The following is a 20,681-nucleotide window of genomic DNA, read 5'->3' as shown; positions in this document are numbered from 1 at the left end:
ATGCCTTGGAAATTACTTCATCTGCAAACCCGCTGGGGGCAGATCCCTTGCTCCCTTGAGCCAGATGTTGGATTAGAGACTCATGGGATGCTTTTACACTGAATGTCCTGACACTTACATCCACAGATGTATATTTTTAAAGTCAATTTCGTGTGTCACTTTTTACTTTCTTATGAGAAATGAAGCTTATCCTAGACAGTTTTTTTTTTCTGGGCTAAATATACTAAGCAAGTTATTGTGGGTTGTTTGGGCTCCTAAGAGCCAAGTGAAAAGCAAGCAAGAAAACATTTGGAGCAGCTGATATAGTTAAAAATGTAAATATGTAGCTATAGCACAGAGTAAATGCTTACTGTGAAAGTTAAGAAAATGTATACATTAGACCAGACCTACTCATCCAATGAAAGGGTCCTTGTAACGGAAATCAGTCACTTAGAAGAAATTAATGATGCTCTAAAGGTTTTCTTATTCTTTTGGATGTAATAAATTCCAACAGATCTTTTGCCCGATGAACTTGCTTACAAAAACTTTACCAAATTAAAAGACCATGACTATCTAAATGGAGGCCAATGGGCAAACTCAAGTCCTTATTTCAGATCCCAAAGAAAACTGCTTCTTTGTGACATCTGGTTTGACTCTCAGTGGATCATTGCTGTAGTGTGTTGCAAGAAAGGTCTGCCAGAAGAGGGAGAAGGATGCTCTACCAGGCATGAAGTGAGCGGCCAAAGTCAGGTCCGTAGAATTAACCATACTGGATAGGAACTGGCTGAACAAAATAGACCACCTGACTGTCAGTCCCAAAGTAGTTCCGTTTAAGTGTTTACTGTTAAAAAGAAGCTGAGATCTCATCAGAGACTAGCAAAAATCACTGGGGAGAGAATGTCCAAAGACAAAGTGTGGACATAAAACAGCTGTTTCTGTATCGTCGGGCTTTGTGATTGCTAGTTTTCCTCCCTTGCATGGGAATAAAACTTGGCTCACCGAGTTGTCATTAAGCTTCAAAAACATTATGTGTATAAAATAACTCCAGTAGTTTCCCATATATAGTAGGTTCACAATAAGTGCCAGTTGCCTTTCAGATGCGGATTAACATTTGATTTTAATTTAGGAAGAAAAGAACTTAATTGCCAAGTAACATGTTCACATTTGTTCTCCTCTTACATGAGCCATAATCTTTTATTTTTAATGTGCCATACTTGACAACCTGAGAACTTATGTTTGGGAAGGAATCATAAATGATTCCTCCCAACTTTGAAATGCTGTTATTCTAGAACATTCCCCAATTTCTAAACTTTATATACTCAACGCAGAAATCAAGTCTATTCCCCTAGAGGTCACAACTATAGTCTATCTGAAGAGAAGCCCGATTATGTATCTTTACCATGTGACATGTGACTTAGGGCTAGCTTTGACTTAGGCAGGCCCATTCTATGTAAATGATGCTGACATCTCCAGGAGACACAGGAAGAAATTCAGTTCATGCCCATGAGAACGTAGTAAAAATACATGAATCACATTAGAAACATCTGTCTTCAATCCCAAATTAAGGACTTCCCACACTAAGAGACAACTTGCGGATCACATGATCTGCTCTCCAACTTGAACTATTTGCTTGTCTTAATTCCACGAATATATAAAAAATAGCTAATGGTTTTCCCTTCTTAATAATACGGCATTTCCTTGAGAGTTTGCATGCTGGTTTCCAAATTGTTACAACAAATATATTTTTTCTTTTAATTTTCAGCTTAAATGCCCCTTCTTAATTTAGAATGACAATATTTGTTCCTCAACTCATAAACAAAGCATTTATTAACAGTCCCTGTAATTCTGCTTTTTGTCACTTACAGGGAAACATGTTGAACTTCCTGACTGTAGATCCTCACATTAAGATTCTCCCTTTTCAATATCTTTTCTCTCCTCTTCTTCATGGGCTCTTTCTCCATCATTTCAAACATACATAGACATCCTTACTATAGAGCAGTTGTTCTAAACTGGGGACCATTTTGCCCCTAGGGGACATTTAGCAATGTCTTCGCAAGGTCTGGAATCATTTTGGTTGCGAAGTTGGGTGGATGGGTGATACTGGCATCTGGTGAGTAAAGGTCAGAGCTGCTGCAGAATTTCCTACAAGGCACAGGGTAGCCCGGTTACCTGTCCCCACAACAAAGAATTATGTGGCTCAAAATATCAGTAGTTTCAAAGTGGTGACGCCCTTGTCTAGAGGGGAAAACAATTCTTTTAAACTAGCTTAACATAATTTTTGCATCTAGTTACTCTCTATGCATCCTTTACTTCATTGCTAAACTTTTGCATTTTTGCTTTTTTTTTTTTTTTTTTTGGTAGAGATGGAGTTTCATACTTTTGCTCAGGCTAGTCTCAAACTCCTGAGCTCAAGCCATCCACCCACCTTGGCCTTCCAAAATGCTGGGGTTAGAGGCGTAAGCCACCATACCAGGCCCATTGCTAACCTTTTCTAAGACATCTCCCCTCCATCCATATTCTATTATGCTCTTAATCTTCTGCGGCTGATTTTCCTTCCAAGCAAGTCACTACAACTGCTCTCTTTAGGGTCACCAACCTCCTTAAATGTCAAATCAAACAATCCAATAAACACTTTCCTATCCTTATCTTATGCTGACATCTTTACTGCATTCAAACTGTTGGTCTTTTTCTCCTTCTCATAATTCTCTTGTCTCTTTCTCTTTGCATCTTGACACAGTCTTCTTCAAGTCTTCATCCTTGTCATCATCATCATCAATCAGTCATCACAACTCCTAACATCACATGCCTCACTTCATTCTGTTCTCCATTTAAATCCCCGTATCAGGAACACTTCTACACTGCTGGTGAGAACGTAGACTAGTACAGTCACTATGGAAAATGGGGTGGAGATTCCTTAAAGAACTAAACATAGGGCCGGGCATGGTGGCTCACGCCTGTAATCCCAGCACTTTGGGAGGCCGAGGCGGGTGGATCACGAGGTCAACAGATCGAGACCATCCTTGTCCTGGTCAACATGGTGAAACCCCGTCTCTACTAAAAATACAAAAATAAATTAGCTGGGCACGGTGGCACGTGCCTGTAATCCCAACTACTCAGGAGGCTGAGGCAAGAGAATTGCCTGAAGCCAGGAGGCAGAGGTTGTGGTGAGCCGAGATCGTGCCATTACACTCCAGCCTGGGTAATAAGAGTGAAACTCTGTCTCAAAAAAAAAAAAAAAAAAAACTAAACATAGAACTACCATTTGATCCAGCAATCCAACTACTGAGTAACTACCCAGAGGAAAGTCAGTCATTATTTGAAGAAGACACTTGCATATGTATGTTTATAGCAGCAAAATCCACAATTACAAAATCCTGGAAGGAACCCAAATGTCCATCAATCAACAAATGGATAAAGAAACTGTGGGGTACATATATGATGGAATACTACACAGCCATAAAAAGGATTGAGTTATCAGCGTTTGCAGTGACCTGGATGAAACTGGAGACTATTATTCTAAGTGAAGTAACCCAGGAATGGACAACCAAACATTGTATGTTCTCACTGATATGTGGGAGCTAAGCTATGAGGACGGAAAGCCATAAGAATGACAGAAGGAACTTTGGGGACCTGGGGGAGAGAGTGGAAGAGGGGAGAGAGATAAAAAGACTATAAATAGGGTCTAGCGTATATTACTCAGGTGATGGGTACACCAAAATCTCACAAATCACCACCAAAGAACTCACTCATGTAACCAAATTCCACCTGTACCCCAATAACTTATGGAAAAATTAAAAAATAAAAACCAGCAAGACATAAAGAGGTAAATAAATAAGTAAATAAATCCTCCCTATCAGAGAGATTTCTCCTGGCTACCCTATCTAATGTAACATCATCTGATCTTTCTATCCTCTTGTTTCTTTTCATAAAGTATTTGGCCACTCAATATTATTTCATATGTTAAATTTTTTCATTGTCTCTCCTTGCTCCACTCCCTCTTCCTCCAGATTGTTATGAAAGAATAGGAACAATTTCTATCTTGTTCCCTTCCACCTTATTAGCACCAAGTATTCAGTAGCTACCCAGGCATGTTTGTTGAATAAATAAAAGAGTAAGTGAATAAACGAAGAGAAGAGGGGCCTATGAAGTGCTTTCTAGTAGCAGGCACTGTGCTTAGTTAGCACAGTATCCATCAGTACTGGCAGTATATGCTTTCTTTAAAACTCTTTGTTTCCCACGATGCTGCCCCAAGCTGATACTCCTATTTCTGTGATCTCCTCTCTGTCTCCTTTGAGGCCTCCTCTTCTTCCTCTTACAGCCTAGCTATACCAAGATTCCCTCCTTGATGCTCTGCCATCCCATGCTCCGTGCTCTTTTTGACAGCACATTTCAGTGTCCCGCTTAAGTGGCCCCCAACAGCACAGAATTCATTATGTCACACCTCACATCTGCAAAACCAGCTGTACTGCTCATCCTGTGGCAGACCTACCACATCTAGGTCAGTGCTGTTGCGGGTGACGGTCTCAACATTTGCAAAGGCCTTGATGCAGGCTTCTGCCTTCAATGTTTCAGGAAGTGGTAAAAGTCCAGTGTGGCTGGAATGAGGAGTTAGGGGTACAACAGTGATAAAATATGATGGTGAAGAAATTTTTACTGGACACCCCTTATGGGCATACAATTATCTAAGACATGTGGGCAAAAAATTAAACTTGCTGCCCCTTCATCAATAAAGTTCTGTGATTTAGTGTGACACTATCACAAGCACACTGTCTAAATGGTGCTCATGTCTGGGTCCCGATCAAACAGCTTTATTTCACTGTGTAAAGCCCCTTCTCCCTGGCATCCTTTCTGAGGTTCTCCCATGGGCAATGTCACTGCTCCTGCTTACTTCACAAAACAAATCATCAAGCATCGTTTATTTTTTTTAAATGGTGATCTATATTTAACATTATTCCAAACAACAAAATTTAGTTTTATTTTAAAGTGTTAAGAATCCACATGGAACCTAAATTATACATAACAGAGGAAAGCACAAATTTTGGAAGAGGCCATATAACTTTAAGAAGATGGGCTGGGTGTGGTGGTTCAAGCCTGTAATCCCCCAACACTTTGGAAGGCCAAGGCAGGCAGATCACTTGAGGTCAGGAGTTCAAGACCAGCTTGACCAATACGGTGAAACCCTGTCTCTATTAAAAATACAAGTATCGGCTAGGTGTGGTAGCAGGTGCCTGTAATCCTAGCTACTTGGGAGGCTGAGCAGGAGAATCACTTGAACCCAGGAGGCGTAGACTGCAGTCAGCCAAGATCGCACCACTGCACTCCAGCCTAGGCGACAGAGTGAGATTTTGTCTCAAGAATAAAAAAAAATGTCATTAGCTTTTCGCTCTTGTACCCAACTATGTTTTCTTCTTCAAAGTATGTTTTTTTCTTTCTATGACTCAATTTTCTTCATCCAGTTTCTTTGCCTTTATAGAAAAGTCCTCACTGGTGTACAAGCACTTAAAGACATCACATATAATGTGAGTTATCAGGGGAGATCTGAAATTTCTTTCTAGGAATAGCAGGCAAGACGAAGAAGCTGAGTGTATGTAAGTGTGTGCACGTACACATGTGCCTGCTTACAGCAGTATTTATACGTAACTACGGTATCGGCTTCTGAGGTATTCTTAGGCATCACCTACTTTTAACATTTTCAAATAGTCATAAACCCAACAAGTAATGAATAAATAAGAGATGACTTCCACTATAGGTGAGGCAATTACAGAGATAACTTACTTTAAAAATCTTCTGAGAAAAAATAAGCAGATATTGTAAATTTTAAAAAAAAGTAAGTATAAACATTTTGGAAATTGTAAGGCATTAGACAAGTGCAATATGTTATTTTTATTAATAATGACTTGTATACTTACTTGTATACTAGATATACTGTGTGACTGAAACATTACTGTTGGTAACTGCTTTAAATATGAATGTGAAGTAACTTTTAGAAAGAATTTAGAAAAAAATTAAATTTTTCTTTCTGAACTTGTCTTAGAAAGTTTATATTTGAAGTTTTTTATTTTAAATTGCTGTTTTCTTTTCTATACTAATATGTTTTCTATACTAATTATCTTCTATTCTAATATGTCTGCACATGAAGTGAAGACTGGAGTGTGGATTTAATATTCTCCTTAGACTTTTATTTCGGTGATACTATACCATAAATTTAACTGATTGAAGAATTAACCAACTGGCAACCATGGGTGTTTTTATTACTTGGGTATTTTAACACATTTTCAACTGAGAGAGATAAAAGAGGTAGAAACCACTTGGGAATCACGGATAATAATAGGGTGTTATTCAGATAATGGAAATTTGATATTAAATTGGGGAGAAACAGTTGAAATCCTGCAATATGTGGAATCAAGAACACTGGTTATTTGTCGGGTCCCTGTATTGCGCAGTTTAAGTCTGATGCTTGTAAGAATCGCTTGGTTTGCAAAATTGTCAAGGGACCAAATGACTTAATCAACATTTCCCATTTTTCTCTGCAGTCAATCTAAGCTTATTATTATCAAACCACTCAAGTGATGGCCCCTGATTGAAGAGAACAGTCCATGGGGAACAACATGAGTAGCCTTCCCTCCTGGGAGGCGGGATATCCACAGACATTGCAATGTTCTTTTTTTCACCTTCAACCTCTATAGGTAGAAACTTAAAAGCCATTTTGAACATTATCTCATTATCCCTCCACTTTCGAACTAGGAGTTGATTACCCTTGAATTTGCAAGGGGGCACCATATTGAGAAGTAAGCCGATTCTGCTAATGTCATATACAAAGCACTCTGCACCAAGCTAAGAACAGAATTCAGACCTTTAGGTCATGATTCAACCTCTGCCTCTGCATTTACACAGCATAATATTATGAATAAGATCCTCTCCACCTCTGAAAAGTAACAAGACATTATTAACAAAAAGAATCCTTTAATGCACATTTAAAATCCCGTTTCTTAAATCAATGGTATTTCTGGAAAAGAAAGAAACTCCGGCACTCAAATATAGCAGCAGTTTTATTTTATTTATTTGTTTTTCTAGTTAGAAAGCTGCTCTGTTTAATATTAGCCCAAATGAATGAGAACATTCCTCAAAGAGACAAACTAAGGTAACCCCGATTGTTATGTTGACTTTGTTAAGGCAATGGCCCAAAGCATTAGTAATTAAAGCTCATTTAAAATTAATTTAATTTTCAGGAGCCCATAAGCTCGTAAAATCAGACACATGTAAAATAAACAGCTACAGATGCATTTTTGAAACCTAATAGTTTCCAAAGTGAAAAGACAGAACAAGAGAAGGAGAAAGAAAGGGGAACAGAGAGAGAATGAGAAAAGAGAAAGTGGCCAGTATTAGTCTAAGAAGCTTGTCTTCTGAGCCCCAGTATACTGTTTCAAAGGCAGGATTAGTTCACTCAGTAAAGTTTCAAGCTGCTGAAGCATCACTGTTTCTCTTCAGAATGGAGCCAAATTAGATGGAGACATTGGAAAATGCTTCTCTGGGAAAACGTTAATTTTGTACACATTTCTCAAAACAGATCTGAGCTTCCATTTCTACTATCCTAACTTTGCAGAAATTAATTAACTACTTTCTGCAGTAGAGTATTGTCCAAGCTTTACACTGATGAAAGCTTCAACTATTCCTCACAACTTTTAGACACAGGCTTTTAGATGATCAAACATGGATTTTGTTTAGTGATATCTAAACAGGAGTCGAACTTTTATTTTTAAAAATAAGAAAGATGCAGAAACACCTTATTTTCAAAATAAGAGTTGGGAGTGAGAAATCCACTAGTCCAAACATGGAAAAGGATAGTGGCATCTACAGTAAGCTGCAAGTATAGGTGTTTGAGTGTAAGAGTTAGAGGTAGGGTATGCATGTGGGAGAACAAAAGACATGAAGATAAAAGTAAAAGTCTCCTTTCTCTACCTATCTCTTGCTCTCCACAGAATACACCCTTCCAGTCAACTAAATGACCTAGTACTGAAAATACAACGGCCTCAGAAAAGACAGACTATTTACAGAACTCTATTCATGAAACAGACATTAGAGACAATCCAATCCCATCTCTAATTACCTTCAGAAAATCCAGGGACAGCCCCTGGATAGTAATGTTTCCTTTGTCTCACCAGCTGCTGGTCTAGAAGTCCGCCACCCATCTGTAGTTGGCAGACTTCTAGACAAATACTTATAGAGGCTAGACTTGTCTAGAAGTCTGCCACCCATCTGGTGGCACAGAGCAATTCTTAGAAGGCTCTTCTAAGTCCTAATTCTGCTCTCTTGAGCAATACAGAATATAATATTGTGCTCCTCTTCATCTGCAGGCAATAGTACGGTGATCTGACCTGGGTCAGAGAGACATGAGTAGATTACTCAACCTCTCTAAGCTTCAATGTCATTACCTATAAAAGGAGATAATAGGTATTTCCCAGCTCATAGGAGTTTTGTTAGGATTAATGAAATAATGCACTTAGAACAAGGCCTACAATTTAATTAATGCTTAACTACATTAGTTGTTTTAATGGTGTTTAGGACTGAGACAGTCCTGGGTTCAAAGCCCAGCTCCACTGTTTAGTTGCTGTCTTTAGATTAATACATTTCTCTGAGCTCCTGTTTTTTCATCTTTGAGATATGTATCTCACAAGGGTTTTGTAAGATTTAATGAAAAACTTTTAATGTGTCTGATATTTGGCTCTGTATTTTTATCATCATTGTCATCAGTGTACACTTAATATCCTCCTTAAATTACGTTGCTAGAAACTGATAAAAACAATTCCAAAGTAGTCAGAATCAGCCCAGAGGGGAGCACAAAGACTGTCTCCCTTGACCCCAAACATGAAACAGAAGACCAGCGGCTTCCCCCACAAATCTCCACCACTCCTACAACCTCCCTGCACCATCCCCGGTTTTGCCTTCTGCAGTTTCAGTTACCCTGGCCCAACTGTCATCTGGCAATATTAAATGGAATATTCCAGAAATAAACAATTCATAAATTTTAAATTGTACACTGTTCTGAGCAGTGTGATGAAATCTTACACCGTCCCGCTCCGTCCTGCCCGGGATGTGAATCATCTCTTGGTCCAGCATATCCACACTGTATGTACTCCCTGCCTGCGAATCACGTAGAAGCCACCACAGTGAGCAGATTGGCTGTCACCATTTCACAGTGCTTGTGTTCAAGCAACCCACGTTTTACTTAATAATGCCCCCAAAGCACGAGAGTAGTGATGCTGGCAATCTGGCAATGCCAAAGAAAAGTAAAGTGTGTCCCGTAAGTGAAAAGATGAAAGTTCTCAACTTAATAAGAAAGAAAAAAAATGTATACTGAGGTTGCTAAATCTATGATAAAAACTGTTTATCCGGCCGGGCGCGGTGGCTCACGCCTGTAATCCCAGCACTTTGGGAGGCCGAGGCGGGTGGATCACGAGGTCAAGAGATTGAGACCATCCTGGTCAACAAGGTGAAACCCCATCTCTACTAAAAATACAAAAATTAGCTGGACATGGTGGTGCGCGCCTGTAGTCCCAGCTACTCGGGAGGCTGAGGCAGGAGAATTGCTTGAACCCAGAAGACGGAGGTTGTGGTGAGCCAAGATCGTGCCATTGCACTCCAGTCTGGGTAACAACAGCAAAACTCCGTCTCAAAAACAAACAAAAAAAAAACTATTTATCCATGAAATTGTGGAGAAGGAAAAAGAACTGTATGCTAGTTCTGTGGCTGCACCTCAAACTGCAAAAGTTATGAGGCCGGGCGCGGTGGCTCAAGCCTGTAATCCCAGCACTTTGGGAGGCCGAGGCGGGTGGATCACGAGGTCAACAGATCGAGACCATCCTGGTCAACATGGTGAAACCCCGTCTCTACTAAAAATTACAAAAAAAATTAGCTGGGCACGGTGGTGCGTGCCTGTAATCCCAGCTACTCAGGAGGCTGAGGCAGGAGAATTGCCTGAACCCAGGGGGCGGAGGTTGCGGTGAGCCGAGATTGCGCCATTGCACTCCAGCCTGGGTAACAAGAGCGAAACTCCGTCTCAAAAAAAAAAAAAAAGTTATGACCAGAGTGTATAAGTTCTTAATTAAGATGAAAAAACATTCAATGTATGGATGGAAGACATGAACAGAAATGTTCTGGTTGACGGCAGTCGGGTTTGGTGCTATCCACGGTTTCAGGCATCCACTGAGGGTCCTGAAGTATATCCCTGTGGGTAAGAGGGGGCTACTATTGTGCATTATTTAATGCAGCCTAACATTGTGTTTGCTTTTCTTCTTTCAGACCCTGAGAAATAAGAGTATGAAAGAGAAAATAGATATTCGGGAATCCACTGGTCCTACCACACTTATTCAGAATAATTCAATTAAAAACTACATACACCATATACAAATGTCAACGATGAAAGTGAACCATGTGAAAATTCTCTTTCAAAAAAAATATATTTATACCTAATTTATTTATCCAGTCCATTAATGACTCTACAAACACTTGCCAAGTGCCTAAAGACTGCATCAAATACAGCCTTACTCTCTAGGTCTCACAATTTGGGGGCATCTGGGATCCTATGACCTGTTTAACAGAATCCTATTTCTCTTAGCCTTAAAATGACCTCTGTGTGATTTGCTCTATGTAATGATACATGTTTCCCAGAGAGGTAAGATTATGTAGGTCTTCAAAATACAGATTTCAAATTGAAATGGTTGAACTACCTCCCATCAAGATGGCAGCGTATGAAAGAGCAATAAATTCCAATCCCAACAGAGCTAACCAATGCATAAATCCCTTAGAATTTTTGTTCATCTACAGAATAAGGGCACCAGACTAAGTAGTGTAAAAAGTCCCTTCTCATTCGAATGTTATCTAACTGCATTACTCTTATCAATAAGAATTTCCAGGCTGGGCGCAGTGGCTTACACCTGTAATCCCAGCACTCTGGGAGGCTAAGGCAGGTTGATCACCTGAGGTCAGGAGTTCAAGATCAACCTGGCCAACATGGTGAAACTCCATCTCTATTAAAAATGTCAGTGTTAGCCAGGCATGGTGGCAGGTGCCTGTAATAGCAGCTACTCAGGAGACTGAGGCAGGAGAATCACTTGAACCTGGGAGGCAGAGGTTGCAGTGAGCCAAGATCACACTACTGCACTTCATCCTGAGTGACAAGAGCAAAACTTCATCTCAAAAAAAAAGAATCTCCTGTAGCCCAAACTACCCATCTATGTATGTCCTAGGATAATAACCCTTGGATCAGTCGTAGAATTAAATCAAAAGCTGATTTCTTTGTTAACTCTCTAACAAAAAAGCTAGAGGAATCTCCGACTAAGAAGGCTTAATGTCCCAAAATACACGAAACCAGGCTCAAAAAAATTCCTGCAGGGCACAGTATTGCTTTTCCTACCAGCTATCTTCCCTCCCCATTCCCATTGCTTCCAAGTCACGGAACTCCATATTGTTCACATATTTAATTGCCACAAGCTTCAAAGGAGGCCAGACCCCACCTGGTCTCAGGGGTTAAACATTTGTTGGCCTTAGCTAGTCAGTATTATTTTAATACCCTTGCCAATGGCTGGTTTAGGATTGCTTTGCTGTTAAAAAGGCAGATTGGAGAGGAAGCTCCTTTTTCCTACCCCTTCATTCAGCTATATGGGGTGATGCTCAGAGCTTCTGCATCTATCCTGTGACCACAGGACCACAAATCTGAGTATAAAAGTGAACACATTAAACACAGCAAAGGAGATAAACGGAAAACACCCAGCCCCTTCCTGACATTGCTGATTGCTGAGTTAACCGATTCAGATGAGTTAACTTGTCTACTTATTATCTGAGATTAAAAATAGTCCTTTTTCTATTTTTTTTTCTAAGACAGAGTTTCCTTCTTGTTGCCCAGGCTGGAGTGCAATGGTGCAATCACAACTCACTGCAACTTCTGCCTCCCAAGTGATTCTCCTGCCTTGGCCTCCCGAATAGCTGGGATTACAGGTGTCCATCACCATACCTGGCTAATTTTGTATTTTTAGTAGAGACGGGCTTTCTCCATGTTGGTCAGGCTGGTCTCGAACTCCCGACCTCAGGTGATCTGTCCACCTCGGCCTCCCAAAGCGCTGGGATTACAGGTGTGAGCCACTGCGCCTGGCCAATAGTTATTTTCATGATTGTTTCTGAAACCGTAATGTGACTACAAATAACCTGTGTGTCATATTAAAATGCAGATTCTGACTAATTATAGGAGGCCTGGTCTGGGGATTCTGCAGTTCTGACAAGCTCCCAGGTGAAGGTGATGCTGCCACTTCTGCGCCCAAACTCCGAGTAAGAAGGGTTTAATTCACTTTAGATAGGTATTCAGTGACTAGTAGCTGAAATCATCCTGAATGACACACAACCCTCAATCTAGTATTTTCTCTCATCATCTCTTACCTATGTTGATGAATCCATTTAAGGACCTAAAGATTTTCACATTAATTTCAGTTGCTGTCAACCTGCATGAAGTTCATCCTTTGACACAATTCCTCTCTCTTCAATACCTCAATACCCCACCATCACTGGCACCTTCTTCTTCTTTTCTGCTTAAATAGGGCATTCACGGGTCCCAGCACCCACAGTGGGACAAAGCGCCTGTGAATGCTAGGTGCCTTTGCCCTGCTCTAGCATGGAGAGCTTGCCAGCACACCTGGCCCAAAGGTGAGGCAGCTGCATCCACGTCGGTTCCTTCCCTGCCATCTCCAGCTCTAAAGAGAAATGCTCGAGCGCTTTTGCAAATCAAAACCTTTTCATCCTGAATTTGGTGATTCACCCTGAATGGTGTCTTCTTGGAAAGTCTATAATGCACTATTGTGTAAGATGGGTAAAATTGGCCTGTCTCATTGACAACGCTCCTCTCATGGCTCGGGATGAGCTGGGGGAGGTGAGAGTCACAGTAAAAAGGGTTCTTTACAAATGGCCTCCCTCCTGGGTCGATGTAGCCACGTCAGGGTATCTGCATGGGATGGATGGGCTGTCTATGCCCGCTGTTGGTATCACTGCCCCCTGTATTCCCCACATTCCTATGGATGAGAATCAGGTTTCAACAGGTATGAAGATGATGCTTTTAACAAGGAAAATTTACAAAGCTTCCATACTTAAAAAAAAAAAAAAAAAAGAAAGAAAGAAAAAGAAAAAAAAAAAGCATGGGGGAGGCAAGCATTCAAAGGCCATGCCAAATTTGCTTTTCCCGAAAGCAGGGAGAGACAAAGGAAATCCCAAGCGTACCTCCCAGACACAAACAGCAGGTGTTTACCCTCCAAATTCAAGCAAGTGAACTCAGCTCATTATCCCAGGAGCTGGCCACTGAGTCTATCCAGTTCAAAAAAATGCCTGTGGCCCCATTCAGAGAGCGGAGTTTTATCTTTGTATTCAGAGTCAACTAACACTTCTTTTCACAGCGGACAACTCTACACTATGAACTTTCACATATTTTATCTTTTTTGATCTCTTCAACAACCAGCCCTGTATGGTAGATGTTGGAATTAGGAAGAAACTCCAGCATCTGAAATATGCCTATCGAGCCCAAGAAAGATAATTTTTACGAGAGGAAGAGGTAAAATTGCTTTGGTAAACTCTGTTACACAGTGCTAGGACACTTTTCAGAACGATTCATACTTTTTATTTCCCACGCCGCTAAAACGAACCTCTCCTTGACTTGTGCTTTGACGGGACAGTCCTGGGGTCTTTGCAGACAGAAAGATTGAGCAGCAGAACCTTGCCCTGGTCGTTTGCAGCCCTGGATTTATAACCGACAGCCACCTTGATGGACCAGGACGATCTGGTCACAACTTGTCACGTCAGCCGCCAGCAAGCTACGTCCAGCCCTTGGCCGAATGTGTGTGGCTCTCTCAACTTTGTTCATTTGGATTCGTGGCTGGTGTTTTAACATCTAGAGATGTCACATAAAAATCTGGATTTTTGAATTCTCCAAAGAAGTCAGAAGATCTGGCTGTACTGCACCATGGGATAATCCCTCTACCATGCTGTGTAGTGGGAGTGCCTCGAACAGGGAAGGTGGTCTCCAGCTGGCCCACAGAAACTCTCCCAGCTAACTTTCCAACATGGGGGTCAGTGGTGCTTGTCAGATATCTATCATTCTACACCAGGGTCTCAACCTCAGCACTGCTGGCATTTGGGGCCGGCCTATTCTTCGCTGTGGGGGACTGTCCTGCACATTGTTGGATGTTAAGCAGCATTCCTGGTCTCTGCCCATGAGATACCAGCAGCATCCCCCACTCCTAGTTGGCAAAGTATCTCCAGACATTGCCAAATGTTTGTTTTATTTGGGAGTCGGAGGCAAACTGCCCCAGGTTGAGAACTCCAGCTCTGGATCCATGCAGCCCGCGTCCATCATTTCAGATACTAGCCACGCCCCCGTCAATCAGCATTGGAGTCTGCATCTCCTACTGCCCCCAAATACCCCTTCCTATTACTGATGAAAACAATAGAAATACACACTGATTTCCTTCAATGCAGGCTTTCTGTTCCCTTTCAAATGAGTGTAGTCCTGGGTGAGGCACTATATTAAGAATCAGTCATTTATATATCTTAAAGGTTCCAGATCTTTTCTTAAGGGTAAATTTTCACAGAGAAGAGGATAAAGAGAACATGAAAGCACTGTCTCCTGAAAGAAGGTTGATAAAAGAAAGTGATTTTAAGAAGGAAAGGGAACAGAGACAGAGTAACAAATGGGTAACCGCATTGGCTTAAGTACCAGCCCAGCAGGCATCCGCCTGAAACATAGCTTTATGGGGATCACCTGTGCACACTCCGCAATTTACAGCTTTGAATGAGTAGGAGAATAGATTTACGCAAGCCCGCCTCCCTCTACCTGGCTCAACGATGCACCTCCTCGTATCTGATGAAATCTAGATGCAATCATATTCCTGTTTTAACTAGTTGTGCTGGCAAGGGGGGTCTTTCTCCAGAACTGAAATTTCTCATGCTGGCAACGTAGCTAAGAAAAACATACCCATTTGCCAGCTCCCCTCATTGCTGGCCCTAATTAAAGACAATGGTGCTGCTCCTTTGAAAACAGCTGGTGAGGTGAAGGAGATGCTGAAGAGAGGAGGACCCTTTGCAGGGGTGATTGCCCCATGCGTCCTCGTAGCAGGAACGCTGGGATCTGGTGAAGGGTGTATTGCACCCAGATCCCAGAAGAGATTCAAAGAATCTTGGAGCTACTAGAACCTAACTTTACAAATTGTTTGTGACTGAGCAGTCACGCAACCTCACACACCCAATCCTCTGCAGTCTGACCACAGCAGTACCCAGAAATGGAATCTACTAGAGATCAAGAAGAATGAAAATTAATAAATTCAAAAATCTAGAAAAAAATAATTTTTCAAAAGTAGGAGGCATAATAAAATGGATATTAATAAAAAAGAATAGGCAATTTTTGAGAAGTATGATATAAAGAAGACATACGAGTCATAAATAACATCAGATATAAAAAGGGACACATAAGCATAGTTACAGATGAGATTTTTTAAATTCTAAGATATAGGAGACCCTCTGTGCGCTGTGCCAGTCAAACCCTACCTGAAACTTTTGCTTATTTCTGCCCAGCAAAGACAAGTGACTCTCTCATAATACTCTAGGCATAGCTCTATTATAGCACTTCATCATGGTGTATATTCTTTTTCATTTGTCTCACTTACTGGCCCCAAAACTCTTTTATAGAAGGGAATATATCTTAATTATTTCTGTATTGTAGCTCTAGGCATGCCTGGCATATGGTAAATATATAACAAATATTCGATAAATGAATAACTTCAGAGAAGACTAACAGGCTGATGAAACAGATGAAAATTTTGTGATGAGGAATGCTTGAAGGAAACGGGGATATCTACTCTACTGTTTTTTTTTAAGCCGGAGTTTTGCCCAGGCTGGAGTGCAATGGCACAATCTTGGCTCACTGCAACCTCCGCCTCCTTGGTTCAAGCGATTCTCCTGCCTCAGCCTCCCGAGTAGCTGGGACTACAGGTGCCCACCACCATGCCCAGCTAATTTTTGTATTTTTAGTAGAGATGGGGTTTCACTATGTTGGCCAGGCTGGTCTCGAACTCCTGACCTCAGCCTCTCAATGTGCTGGGATTAAAGGTGTGAACCCCCGTGTCCAGCCCACTCTTCAAAACAAGTGATTGCAGAACATACCATAGTAGTCTTCCTTCAAAAGTCTAGGCTGCATTCCAGCTTGAGGGACAGAGAAATACCCTGTATAAAAAAAAAAAAAAAGTGTATAGGGCTGTCATGGGGAGGAAAGATTAGATTTTTCTGTATAGACTCAGGGAATAGAATTTAGACCAAAGTATGTAATGTAAGCAAATTAAGATACAAGTGCCGGTAGAACCAATAGAATTACTTAATTTATTAGGGCCTTTCCTTCCCAGTAAGCTTCTATTCAAATTGTTTATAGGTAAGAGGTACATCTTACTTCTTTTAGGTTAATAATGCATTTTCCTGTCTTTCTTCCCATACATGAACCCCCAAACCACCTGAAGACAGTACAGGACTCTAATAGAGTGGATGATTAAGAACGGTCTGGGGCCAGCTTCGGGGTATAACCATGTACATACTACTTCCCACATCTCCATCAGATTTTCAATCATGAAAATAAACCTCGTCAGGTTGGTATGAAGCCTGATTCTAGAAAGGCTAAATATGTCACTAAGCTGCCTGCCAGACGCTGCTAGTATCAACATTCTGCTCTTTACTCCAAATTGCAGTTTAAAATCAGTCCGGTTTTTTCCAATATCATGGCCACCTGTTAAGTCTTCTCCTCTCTGACCAGCATGAAAATATTTCTTTAAAAAATTCAATGACGGGAAAATGATCCAAGATGGCCGATCGCTAACATCCCGGGACTGCAGCTCTCAGGGAAGGCGCGGAGAACTAGAGGACGCCACACTTTCAGACAAATTCTGGTCGCTCACGGAGCAGGAGATCCCCCAGTGGAGGAAACACACGGGTCGCCAGCACGACTTTCGTGGCCGGCGCAGCGGTTCCGCCGGCACCTCGGCGCGCAGCTCTCAGAGCAGAGTAAACAGGTTCGGAGGACCCGCACGGGCCTCCAGCAGGACACCAGAGCCCGGCGCAGCCGCTGTGACGGCACCTCGGCGGGGCAGCGCTAGGCGCAGAGTAAACGGGACCGGTTTCCCTTCTGACCAAGGTTTGGAGCCCCGGGAAGGCAGAGTCGCCTACTACGGACACAAGAAGGAAGCCAGACAGGAGAATCCTGGGCAGAAAAGCACCATCAGTTTTAACGCCGCTGCTCTGGCCCTGGGAACTAACAACCTGGACGTCCACTCAAGAGACCTAATCTGAAAGTTGGTAACTTCAAAGACGACAGGAGGATAAATTTACAATGATGGGAAGAAACCAGCATAAAAAAGCTGAGAATACTCAAAGTCAGAACGCCTCTCCCTCTAAAGATGATCACAGTTCCACATCAACAATGGAACAAGGCTTGATGGAGAACGAGCGCCTCCTGATGACAGAATCACTCTTCAAGGAATGGATAATAACAAACTTCGGTGAGTTAAAAGAACATGTTGTAGCCCAACGTAAAGAAACTAGGAACTTTGAAAAAAGGTTTGATGAAATCCTATTGAGAATAGACAACTTAGATCAGAGTATGAGTGAATTAATGGAACTGAAGAATACAATACAGGAACTCCAAGAAGTATGCACAGGTTTAAACACTCGAATTGTTCAAGCAGAAGAAGGGATATCAGAGGTCAAAATCCAACTTAATGAAATAAAACGTGAAGAAAAGATTAGAGAAAAAAGGATAAAAAGGAATGAGCAAAGTCTCCAAGAAATGTGGGACTATGTGAAAAGACCAAATTTACGTTTGATAGGTGTACCTGAATGCAACGGAGAGAATGAATCCAAGCTGGAAAATACTCTTCAGGATATTATTCAGGAAAATTTTCCTAAACTAGCAAAGCAGGTCAAAATTCAACCCCAGGTAATACAGAGAACACCACAAAGATATTCCTCAAGAAGAGCAACCCCAAGGCACATAATCGTTAGATTCACCAGGGTTGAAACGAAGGAGAAAATACTAAGGGCAGCCAGAGAGAAAGGTCAGGTTACCCACAAAGGCAAGCCTATCAGACTTACAGCAGATCTCTCAGCAGAAACTCTACAAGCCAGAAGAGAGTGGGGGCCAATATTCAACATTCTCAAAGAACAGAACCTTCAGCCCAGAATTTCATATCCAGCCAAACTAAGCTTCACAACTGAAGGAAAAATAAAATCTTTTATGAACAAGCAAGAACTCAGAGATTTTATTACCACCAGGCCTGCTTTACAAGAGCTTCTGAAAGAAGCATTACACACAGAAAGAAACAACCAGTATTAGCCTTTCTAAAAATATACCAAAAAGTAAAGAGCACCAACATAAAGAAGAATTTACACCAACGAATGGATAAAACAGCCAGTCAACATCAAATGGCAGCAACCCTAAATTTAAATTGACTAAATCTCCCAATCAAAAGACACAGCCAAAACCCAATGGCATTTTACATCCAGACCTGTTTCACATGCAAGGATACACAAAGACTCAAAACAAAGGGATGGAGAAAGATTTACCAACCAAATGGAGAGCAAAAATAAATAATAAATAAATAAAAAGCAGGAGTTGCAATTCTCATATCGGAGAAAATAGATTTTAAAGCAACAAAGATATAGTGGTAAAAGGATCAATGCAACAACAAGAGCTAACGATCCTAACACCCAGATACGAGACTTAGATTCAATGAGACAGAAAATTAATAAGGATATCAAGGACTCGAACTCAGATCGGGAACAAGTAAACTTAATAAATATTCATAGAGCTCTCCACTTCAAATACACAAAATATACATTCTTGTCAATACCACATCACACCTACCCATAAGTTTAAATGAAACATTGATTGGCCATTATTAATACTCAATTTTTTTCAAAATAAAGCAATATTTCCATTTACTCTCCCTCTTTCTCTTCCTCTTTCTTCCTCTCCTTTGCTTATTTTTTTTTCTTTCCTTCTCTCAAAAAAAAAAAGAAATCAACTTGTAAACCTCTAGATCCAGGTCGGCAATGTCTCTCTCATTGCTTGATTTCCTTCCTTCCCTTCCCTCCCTCCCTCCCTCCCTCCCCACTTCCTCCCTTCCTTCCTTCCTTCCTTCCTTCATCCCTTCCTTCCTCCCTACCGTCCTTCTTCCCTCCCTTCCTGCCTTCCTCCCCCCCACAAAAAAAAAAAAAAATTCAATGACTTTTTCTCTCTTCACCTTCACTAAATGTAGGGATTAGACTGACTTTTTAACCTGATCAAAGTTCGCCATCTACAAATACTGTAAGGGTGTTGTTCCTCATGCAAACACACATTCTCTGAAAAAAATTATTATACTTAAGTTCTGGGATACATGTGCGGAACATGCAGGTGACAGAGGTATACATGTGCCACGGTGGTTTGCTGCACCCATCAACCCGTCATCTATATTAGGTATTTCTCCTATTACCCCTCTCCTTGCCCCTCAGGTCCTAACAGGCCCCAGTTTGTGAGGTTCCCCTCCCTGTGCCCATGTGTTCTCATTGTTCAACTCCAACTTATGAGTGAGAACATGCAGTGTTTGGTTTTATGTTCCTGTGTTAGTTTGCTGAGAATGATGGACTCACTCTTTTTTGTGGCTGCATAGTATTCCATGGTATATCTGTGCCACATTTTCTTTATCTAGTCTAACACTGATGGGCATTTGGGTTGGTTCCAAGTCTTTGCTATTGTGAACACTGCTGCAATAAACATATGTGTGCGTGTGTCTCTAGAGTGGAATGATTTATAACCCTTTGGGTATACACCAAGTATTGGAATTGTGGGTCAAATGGTACTTCTGGTTCTACATTCTTGAGGAATCACCACACTGTCTTCCACAGTGGCTGAACTAATTTACACTCCCAACAATGTATAAGCATTCCTATTTCTCCACATCCTCTCCAGCATCTGTTGTTTCCTGACTTTTTAATGATCACCATTCTTACTGGAGGTGGTACCTCACAGTGGTTTTGATTTGCATTTCTCTAATGACCAGTGATGATGAGCTTTTTTTCATGTTTGCTGGCTGCATAAATATCTTCTTTTGAAAAGTGTCTGTTCGTATCCTTTGCCCACTTTTTGATGGGGTTGTTTCTTCTTGTAAATTTATTTAAGTTCCTTATAGATTCTGGATATCAGCCCTTTGTCAGATGGATAAATTGCAAAAATTTTCTCCCATTCTGCAGGTTTCCTGTTCACTCTGATGATAGTTTCTTTTGCAGGCAAACACACACTCTTGCCTATGTTCACCTAAAGTTACATTTTCTGTGAATATCACTTTCAGACAAGAAAGGCAATTACAAAAATTGTATCTGATATTTGTAATTACTTAGGCCTATATACCTGCGGTGAATTGGTTTCACACGAGAGGAAATGCAAATTACTTTGAATCCAGGTGGAAGAGTATTCTCAGACGTGTTTATTGAAAATTCTACAGCAAAACAAATGTAGCAGCTTAGAGAATCAGTAAGAGCTAGAGAGATGAAAATTTTTCACCTGCTCAAATTCAAAATATCGCCTGTGTGCATTTGCATATATACACATATACTGTAAATGTATAGGGATATGTAATATACATTCTTTGCCT

The 20,681-nt window shown here is 41.1% G+C and overlaps 1 pseudogene across 1 annotated transcript in view; it reads right to left on the bottom strand.

The window, feature by feature from the left end:
* LOC128931914 (eukaryotic initiation factor 4A-I pseudogene) overlaps window positions 1–20,681 on the bottom strand; it is a 100,083-nt pseudogene that overhangs the window by 21,494 nt on the left and 57,908 nt on the right. Inside the window, exon 5 of the transcript XR_013533675.1 lies at window positions 16,171–16,230. The product of XR_013533675.1 is annotated as a eukaryotic initiation factor 4A-I pseudogene (transcript). The remainder of the gene's footprint in view (window positions 1–16,170; window positions 16,231–20,681) is intronic.

The sequence above is a fragment of the Callithrix jacchus genome, chromosome 4 (genome assembly GCF_049354715.1).
Source record: "Callithrix jacchus isolate 240 chromosome 4, calJac240_pri, whole genome shotgun sequence".
In the NCBI taxonomy this organism is placed as follows: Eukaryota; Metazoa; Chordata; class Mammalia; order Primates; family Cebidae; genus Callithrix; species Callithrix jacchus.
The sequence above is the reverse complement of the archived record's forward strand: the minus strand, read 5'-3'. Positions and strand labels throughout refer to the sequence as shown.